Below are 10,000 nucleotides of genomic sequence, written 5' to 3'. Positions count from 1 at the left end.
GTTGTCACTTTTTTGAGGGTGAGCAAAAACACACCGTTTTGAGTCTGGCCCTTTAAATGCAAATGAGCTGCTGCTCCCGGCACAGGGGGCGGAGCTTCAAGAGCTTGTGTGTGTTAGAAGCTGCGATTACCTCACGCACACACATTAAAATGACAGAAACTGTTCTGCCTTTAATGTTAAAACGGAGTCAGACAAAGATGGAGAGACTCCAGAAGAAGTGACAACATGTAGAAGCAACAGGACGTCTCTAAATGGTTAGTTGATGAGTTTATGTTGCTGATGTGGAGTTAACTATCTTCAATTAGCATATTCTGTCATGATAATCTATAAATTGCTCGTATAGGAACTGTTGTGAGATGCACACAGAGGGACTTTCTATCGCATGTGAATAGATGGATGCTAAAGTTTGAGCTGACTCACAAATGTGCTCGACTACAGCAACTCTTCCTCTTCTCAACATGGACTGCGTGTTCAGGGGGCGGGGTTTATGTAAATGTAGGGTTGGTGATGTCACTAACGGGAGGAATGTCGTGTAGTTTCTACCAGCCGTTTGTTGTAGTCCTTAAAAAAATATTTAGTTAAAAGCAAATATCTCCCTTTGCTTTGAACTTTGAGCGTTGTAACTTTGCAGATGTTGTGTATGATCAAACAGCAACATTACACACTAACTACAGTTACTACACTCAAAATGGTGCTATGTTTTAGCCAACAAGACAGTGATTATGGTATTATAAAGAGCACTTCTTGCGTTATTCAGTTGTAAGTCGCTTTGGATGAAAGCGTCTGCTAAATGACTAAATGTAAATGTAAATAAAGTTAGATTTGGTGACGTACACACCCAACTCAGAAACCGAAAAAAACGTATGATGAAAAAATGTACTTGCATGTTTTTTCAAAACACTCTTTGTCCAGAATATTCACGAAATCTTATCTAAACTTTCCACAAATCAGCGGGAGACCGTCTTCTGGCAGCGAGAGAAACACAACCTGACCCTGACTAACTGTGTAAAAGGTCTGTGTTACATTTAACCCTGTGTTAGGTTGTGCCCCGCGCTCCCCTATGTTAACAAAAAATCAGAGCAAATCTTTTACATTCACCATAAATATCTGAACCCGTAGTTCAAGGACCTTTATTTTGAAGCTGTTTCACTTCCTGTATTTAGTTCCTGTTTGCATTAGTTTGGATTGATTACTCTCACCTGTTTCTTGTTATCGTGTGTGTGTGTGTGTGTGTGTGTGTGTGTGTGTGTGTGTGTGTGTGTGTGTCCATCTCTCCCTCGTCTCTGAGTTTGCCACGTTCCACACAATATAATATCGTCTTCTAAAGCCTCATGATAAAAGGCTTGCTTGACTGCTGTAAGCACCATTAACTTTTGTTGTATAATAAATAACAGCGTGGACTTTTGCAGTAAATAACTCCATAGAGAAGTCCTCCTCAAACGTCGCTTCAGCCGGTCCAGCATTCCTGCCTCCAGCACGCTAACACGGTCAGTTGGTTAATAATATTTTACTTGAAGAAAACACCAGTAAATCACAGTGACCTTATTTTCACAATGTGTATGTTAGACCATAATATACAGTTTTATGGACGTAATTATGATTTGACATGTTATTTAAACAATTGATCAAGTGTATATAATGATTTGACATTTTCCATAAACTATAGACGTTATTTAAGTTGCGTTTATACTGATGGTAATTTGTTTTACACAATAACATATTTCCCATACCTTGGTTTTTTAGGAGGGAGCCATATTCCAGAAACTTCCTAACTCTGATGTTATATGATTATAATAGTTGGTTACACTTTAGATATTCTAACTAGAAGTAACTTTGCAACTATAAGATAACTAACTCTCATTAGTAGGGTTCGGGTTAGTAGAATAAGTTGACATGTAGTTGCAAAGTTTCTTATAGTAAATATAATGTCTAAAGCGGACCATCAAAATAAAGTTTTACCTAATATTAGTTTATAATTATTTTTAACTTCATAAATTCATAACCTTTTTGGATATGTTACAACTCTTCTAACTGTTCTGCACAAACAATTCATAAATGGGTAAGCTAAAAAGAGTCACAACATTTAATGACAAATACAACAAATATTTCCACGGAGACACTAATCATAACAATATGTTTGTATTGTAAAGCTACTGTAAACCGGCTGTACAGGCAAGAAAGGCAAAGCTCTATAATAATTAATATTACTCAGTACATAAATGTATAATTACACTCTAACAAGAAACCGGTTGAGGGTTAGTTGCATAATTGTGCACACTCTAAAAAATGCTGGGTTGTTTTAACCCAATTTTGGGTCAAATATGGACAAACCCAGCCATTGGGTTACATTTTTACATAGCATTTTTAACCCAACATTTTAGTTTGTCCATATTTGACCCAAAATTGGGTTAAAACAACCCAAAATGTTTTAGAGTGTATGTAACAAGGACACTGTAAAATACACTGTTACCAAATAAAGTGTAGCCAAAAGTGATCCAAATATGTGTAGTATCTGTGGTGTTTAAAATATGTGTCCCGCTCACTCCTGACACTCTAAAAAATGCTGGGTTGTTTTAACCCAACTCTGGGTCAAATGTGGACAAACCCAGACATTGGGTTAAAAAATGCAATTTAAAAATGTTACCCAATGGTTAGATTTGTGACCCTGGACCACAAAACCAATCACATGGGTAATTTTTTTGGTCAAACGTTTTATTGATGTACTGTATGGTTTGTTAGGATAGGACAATATTTTGTCGAGATATGAAAATCTGGAATCTGAGGGTGCAAAAAAATGTAAACATTGAGAAAATCTCCTTTAAAGTTGTGCATTTATGTTCACGATTGTGCTGCATTCACTCACAAAAATACATGTTTTATATATTTACTGTAGGAAATGTACTAAATATCTTCATGGAACATGATCTTTACTTATAATATCCTAATGATTCTTGACATAAAAGAAAAATGGATCATTTTGACCCATACAGTGTATAGTTGGCTATTGCCACAGATATACCCGTGCGACTTGTGACTGGTTTTGTGGTCCAGGGTCACATTTGACCCAAAGTTGGTTTGAAACAACCCAGGGATAGCCGTGTATCAACACACATAAGGCATTACACACATCAAGCAATGACCACGTGAGCTTAATTCGGCGGGCGTGAGAGACAGGTATGTGCATTAAAGGTTTCTCTGGCTCTTTTCCTCAGTTTGAGTGGTGAATTATGAATGGTTTGGTCCCTCTCCCCAGGCAGAGAGCCCATCGTAATTGCATCCTGGACAGCTGGCGTGTGGTGCTTGTGTTCGGCTCCATCTGTGAGGGGACCGGGGACATGTGTGAGGACGCACCACACAGGAGAATAGAAGAATATGAGAGGACACAAAGACACATTTAACATGCACACACAACAGAAAAGAACCCAGCAAGGTGTTTCTGACCGTAATGCATGCACATTAGAATCAAAGCTGTGGAGAATTTCAGTAATGCACCTGTGCAGATACATCATCTAGAGTTTTACTCGGTGGTCAAGGGTGTGTGTGTGTGTGTGTGTGTGTGTGTGTGTGTGTGTGTGTGTGTGTGTGTGTGTGTGTGTGTGTGTGTGTGTGTGCGCGTGTGCGTGCATGTGTGCGTGCATGTGTGTGTGTTTGTGTATATGTGTGGCGTTTGGGCGTGCATATTTTCTTTGTACATGAGTGGTGATTAGCACAGCTCTGCCAATCACTGAAATTTACATTAAACCTGAAATTAATTTCATACTTTTTTCTCTCTTTAATTATGCCGACATCTGCTGTGAAGCTGAGCTGCGCACATGAATTTTAATAACTCTGTGTGTGTTTTTTCTCCAATTCCCTCTGAACTTTGGGGGGAAATGGCTTTGTTGGTGATGTTTTTACCCCTCCTAAAACACAAAGAACTGTTGGAGGAGAAAAGACATGATGATTTTGTGTGTCTCCTGCCTCTAATTCACACTACACTTTTATCATCAGAACATCTCAAATGAATGCGTTACTCATAAATACTCGCTCTTCTTTGTTCATGACCAAAGACAAAAGAAAGCATTTATGCATGTACCAGAGTGATTTGTGGCATCTCAAGCTAAACCGATATATAACACTGCTCACACAACGCAAGCAGTGTAGTGCAATCCAAACACACTTGATGCAGATATTAGAGTCTTTAATGCATGAAGAGAAATACCAAACCATAAAAATCCACAAAATAAACAATGACTCTGCCTTACAGTCTAAAAAATGCTGGGTTTAAAAACAACCATTTCTGGGTTATTTGGCAACCCAGCGCTGGGTAAATATTGGACAGAACACATGCTGGGTTATTGTTACCCAGCTTGTTGGGGTTTTATACATTAACCCATTTGCTGGGTTGTTTTTTTTTTGACAGTGCTGGGTCAGTCAATTTGTTATTGAAGGTTTTTCATTTTAAATGATAAAAATGCACTCTAAAATCTCTGTTTTATATATATACAATATTTTTTATTCAATGGCAGGTTTCAGCATTTGTTTGGCGGGAGGTGAAACTTCCATGGCGGTGCTGGCGCGTCGTTCGGCTAGTGTTCCCAGCAGACATTAGCTGTGAATTACATCTAAACAAAAAAGGTAAAATGAGACTACAGTCATTTTCCTCTTTGTACAGTAATTATTTGATAGGAATGCAATGTAAAACAAACCTTAATTTCATTGAGAAATTTCCCCTCAGGAAGTTTTCTCTCAGAACAGAACACGAAATGACCATTGACAAATGTATCCAGTTAAAACCGGTTTGGCACAGACTACCCAACATTGGGTTACACTGACCCAGCGCTGGGTAGGTATGTGATGACCCAGCAGTTGAGTTACAGAAAAACTAACCAGTACTGGGTTAAATTTTTTAAAATAACCCAATAAAATGACCCATCAGGCTGAACCCAGCATTTAGGTTAAAACAATAACCCAGCATTTTTCAGAAATATTAAAAATAACCCAATAAATTGACAATAAACCCAGCATTTGGGTTAAAAAAATAACCCTGCATTTTTAAAGTGGAGTGGGAGGAAAGGAGGAGCCAGAGGGTGGAGGACTGAAGCCCAGATGTCCACGGCAGAACCAGGGTGATGGACCAAGGTGGAGCCGGAGGGACGAAGGAGCCCGGTGGAGCCGGAGTGTTTACGGACCACGATGGAGACGATGGGCCGACAGACTGAGGTGAATTCAAGTGAAGCCGGGGAACCCGTATCACTGAGCCGAGCTGAGGATCGGGACGCCCGACGCAGAGACAGGGGATCCAGGGAAGCGGACAGCAGAGAGGACAGGAACAAGGAACCAGACAGGACCGGCTGAGACGAAGGAGCTAGGAGACAGGGCAGGAACATCGGAGGAGCAAGGACTCCAGATAGACCAGATCATCAATACAGCCGGAGAAGGAGGGACCTGGAACATCCTCGATCGGGCATGGACTGGGCAGTGGGCGGATACTCCGGGACGACTCCGGGACGGCTCCGGGACTGACACGCCGGCCGGCTCTGGCTTGGGCTCAAGGAGCCAAGGAAACATAAACTAAAGAGAGCAGGGAAAAAGGAACTAATGACAACTGAACAGAATGTCAAAATAAGAGTAAACAGAACATAACCGTGTCACACAGACATTACTAAATTTTTGCTTCATCGGGCTTGCTTCAAGTCTTCATCAGTGTTGGGCATCTGAAGTCTTCATCAGTGTTGGGCATCTGAAGTCTTCATCAGTGTTGGGCATCTGAAGTCTTCATCAGTGTTGGGCATCTGAAGTCTTCATCAGTGTTGGGCATCTGAAGTCTTCATCAGTGTTGGGCATCTGAAGTCTTCATCAGTGTTGGGTATCTGAAGTCTTCATCTGTGTTGGGCATCTGAAGTCTTCATCTGTGTTGGGCATCTGAAGTCTTCATCAGTGTTGGGCATCTAAAGTCTTCATCAGTGTTGGGCATCTGAAGTATTCATCTGTGTTGGGCATCTGAAGTCTTCATCAGTGTTGGGCATCTGAAGTCTTCATCAGTGTTGGGCATCTGAAGTCTTCATCTGTGTTGGGCATCTGAAGTCTTCATCAGTGTTGGGCATCTGAAGTCTTCATCAGTGTTGGGCATCTGAAGTCTTCATCTGTGTTGGGCATCTGAAGTCTTCATCAGTGTTGGGCATCTGAAGTCTTCATCAGTGTTGGGCATCTGAAGTCTTCATCAGTGTTGGGCATCTGAAGTCTTCATCAGTGTTGGGCATCTGAATTCTTCATCAGTGTTGGGCATCTGAAGTCTTCATCTGTGTTGGGCATCTGAAGTCTTCATCGGTGTTGGGCATCTGAAGTCTTCATCAGTGTTGGGCATCTGAAGTCTTCATATGTGTTGGGCATCTGAAGTCTTCATCAGTGTTGGGCATCTGAAGTCTTCATCAGTGTTGGGCATCTGAAGTCTTCATCAGTGTTGGGCATCTGAAGTCTTCATCAGTGTTGGGTATCTGAAGTCTTCATCTGTGTTGGGCATCTGAAGTCTTCATCAGTGTTGGGCATCTGAAGTCTTCATCGGTGTTGGCCATCTAAAGTCTTCATCAGTGTTGGGCATCGGAAGTCTTCATCAGTGTTGGGCATCTGAAGTCTTCATCAGTGTTGGGCATCTGAAGTCTTCATCAGTGTTGGGCATCTGAAGTCTTCATCAGTGTTGGGCATCTGAAGTCTTCATCTGTGTTGGGCATCTGAAGTCTTCATCAGTGTTGGGCATCTGAAGTCTTCATCAGTGTTGGGTATCTGAAGTCTTCATCTGTGTTGGGCATCTGAAGTCTTCATCTGTGTTGGGCATCTGAAGTCTTCATCTGTGTTGGGCATCTGAAGTCTTCATCAGTGTTGGGTATCTGAAGTCTTCATCTGTGTTGGGCATCTGAAGTCTTCATCAGTGTTGGGCATCTGAAGTCTTCATTAGGTGTTGGGCATCTGAAGTCTTCATCTGTGTTGGGCATCGGAAGTCTTCATCAGTGTTGGGCATCTGAAGTCTTCATCAGTGTTGGGTATCTGAAGTCTTCATCTGTGTTGGGCATCTGAAGTCTTCATCAGTGTTGGGCATCTGAAGTCTTCATCTGTGTTGGGCATCTGAAGTCTTCATCTGTGTTGGGCATCTGAAGTCTTCATCTGTGTTGGGCATCGGAAGTCTTCATCAGTGTTGGGTATCTGAAGTCTTCATCAGTGTTGGGTATCTGAAGTCTTCATCTGTGTTGGGCATCGGAAGTCTTCATCTGTGTTGGGTATCTGAAGTCTTCATCAGTGTTGGGTATCTGAAGTCTTCATCTGTGTTGGGCATCTGAAGTCTTCATCAGTGTTGGGTATCTGAAGTCTTCATCTGTGTTGGGCATCGGAAGTCTTCATCTGTGTTGGGTATCTGAAGTCTTCATCTGTGTTGGGCATCGGAAGTCTTCATCAGTGTTGGGCATCGGAAGTCTTCATCAGTGTTGGGCATCGGAAGTCTTCATCAGTGTTGGGTATCTGAAGTCTTCATCAGTGTTGGGTATCTGAAGTCTTCATCTGTGTTGGGCATCGGAAGTCTTCATCTGTGTTGGGTATCTGAAGTCTTCATCTGTGTTGGGCATCGGAAGTCTTCATCAGTGTTGGGCATCTGAAGTCTTCATCAGTGTTGGGCATCTGAAGTCTTCATCAGTGTTGGGCATCTGAAGTCTTCATCAGTGTTGGGCATCTGAAGTCTTCATCTGTGTTGGGCATCTGAAGTCTTCATCTGTGTTGGGTATCTGAAGTCTTCATCTGTGTTGGGCATCGGAAGTCTTTATCTGTGTTGGGTATCTGAAGTCTTCATCAGTGTTGGGTATCTGAAGTCTTCATCTGTGTTGGGCATCGGAAGTCTTCATCTGTGTTGGGCATCTGAAGTCTTCATCGGTGTTGGGCATCTGAAGTCTTCATCAGTGTTGGGCATCTGAAGTCTTCATCAGTGTTGGGTATCTGAAGTCTTCATCTGTGTTGGGCATCTGAAGTCTTCATCTGTGTTGGGCATCTGAAGTCTTCATCAGTGTTGGGCATCTGAAGTCTTCATCAGTGTTGGGCATCGGAAGTCTTCATCGGTGTTGGGCATCTGAAGTCTTCATCAGTGTTGGGCATCGGAAGTCTTCATCGGTGTTGGGCATCTGAAGTCTTCATCAGTGTTGGGCATCTGAAGTCTTCATCAGTGTTGGGCATCTGAAGTCTTCATCAGTGTTGGGCATCTGAATTCTTCATCAGTGTTGGGCATCTGAAGTCATCATCAGTGTTGGGCATCTGAAGTCATCATCTGTTGGGCATCTGAAGTCTTCATCAGTGTTGGGCATCTGAAGTCTTCATCAGTGTTGGGCATCTGAAGTCTTCATCAGTGTTGGGCATCTGAAGTCTTCATCAGTGTTGGGCATCGGAAGTCTTCATCGGTGTTGGGCATCTGAAGTCTTCATCAGTGTTGGGCATCTGAAGTCTTCATCAGTGTTGGGCATCTGAAGTCTTCATCAGTGTTGGGCATCTGAAGTCTTCATCGGTGTTGGGCATCTGAAGTCTTCATCAGTGTTGGGCATCTGAAGTCTTCATCGGTGTTGGGCATCTGAAGTCTTCATCGGTGTTGGGCATCTGAAGTCTTCATCAGTGTTGGGCATCTGAAGTCTTCATCGGTGTTGGGCATCTGAAGTCTTCATCAGTGTTGGGCATCTGAAGTCTTCATCAGTGTTGGGCATCGGAAGTCTTCATCGGTGTTGGGCAGTGTATGATTTCACCCCTAAAGTCAGCGCATTGACACACAATGAAAACTGCAAATCCCCCTTTCTATGCCTGGATCCAGTTGTTTCTGTGAATTGCAGTGATTAATTTGCTACTCTGTTCTGTAGCTTTCAGCAGTCTGTAAAAATATTACTCAGATTTCTTGTCAAATCTAGTTGTACAGTCAATCTCAAACGTCTTTCCTGTTTAAGATGTGTTTTGTGTGTTTTTCGTGTCATTCACGCTGAAAACAAATGCTGCCGCTCAGTCTTTTTGCCACTCAGTGTGTGTGTAACACAGTCACTCCAGCCGACGGGGATGTCATGCGCATATCCTCTATAATTTTACTTTTGTTTGTTTTTTTGTTAAATTATATTGCATTAGGTCATTAATATGTTAATACGGGACTCAAAACGTATCAAATATGATCAGTTTTGTAGAATGACCCGCCAGATGTCCGTATTATACCAGTTTGACCCGTCCCTCTGCTGAGCACAGCCCATATAACAGAGACTGGGCTAAAGAATCACACACTGCTATTCACTGGCTGCACTGGTGCTGTGTGTTTAGCAGAGCTTCATCTTCCTCACACACACACACACTCTCACACTGGTGCTGTGTGTTTAGCAGAGCTTCATCTGTCTTCATATCCATGTCATCTCCTAACAAGTGTTTAAACAGGGCACCTGCCCGCTCTTCAACAAGCCACCCGGCAGACAGACTCAACTCTCCATGAGCCTGAGTTCCCCTGCTGGGGATGGGCCATTCATCACACACACACACACACACACACACACACACACACAACACACACACACACACACACACACACACACACACACACACACACACACACACACACACACACACACACACACACACACACACACACACACACACACACGCGCGCGCACACACGCACACACACACACACACACACACGCACACACACACACACACACACACACACACACACGCGCGCGCACACACGCACACACACACACACACACACACACACTGGGTCACCCCACACTGTGACTGTATGGCCATAATAAAGCCTTGTTATTTTAAATGCCTTGTAAATGAGAGAGAATACATACATATTTTTTTGGAACCACTTTGATGCTGAAATGCTTTTTTAGGGCTGCCAAAGTTAATGTTTTTAATTTAAAGATTAAAGGTAGGGTAGGTAGGATTTATATAAAAACTTTTTACCAAATTTGATTACACTTTCTATATATATCAATGCATAATTAAAATGTAAGTA

The sequence above is a fragment of the Phoxinus phoxinus genome, assembly GCF_949152265.1.
Source record: "Phoxinus phoxinus genome assembly, chromosome: 2".
Taxonomy (NCBI): domain Eukaryota; kingdom Metazoa; phylum Chordata; class Actinopteri; order Cypriniformes; family Leuciscidae; genus Phoxinus; species Phoxinus phoxinus.
The sequence above is the reverse complement of the archived record's forward strand: the minus strand, read 5'-3'. Positions refer to the sequence as shown.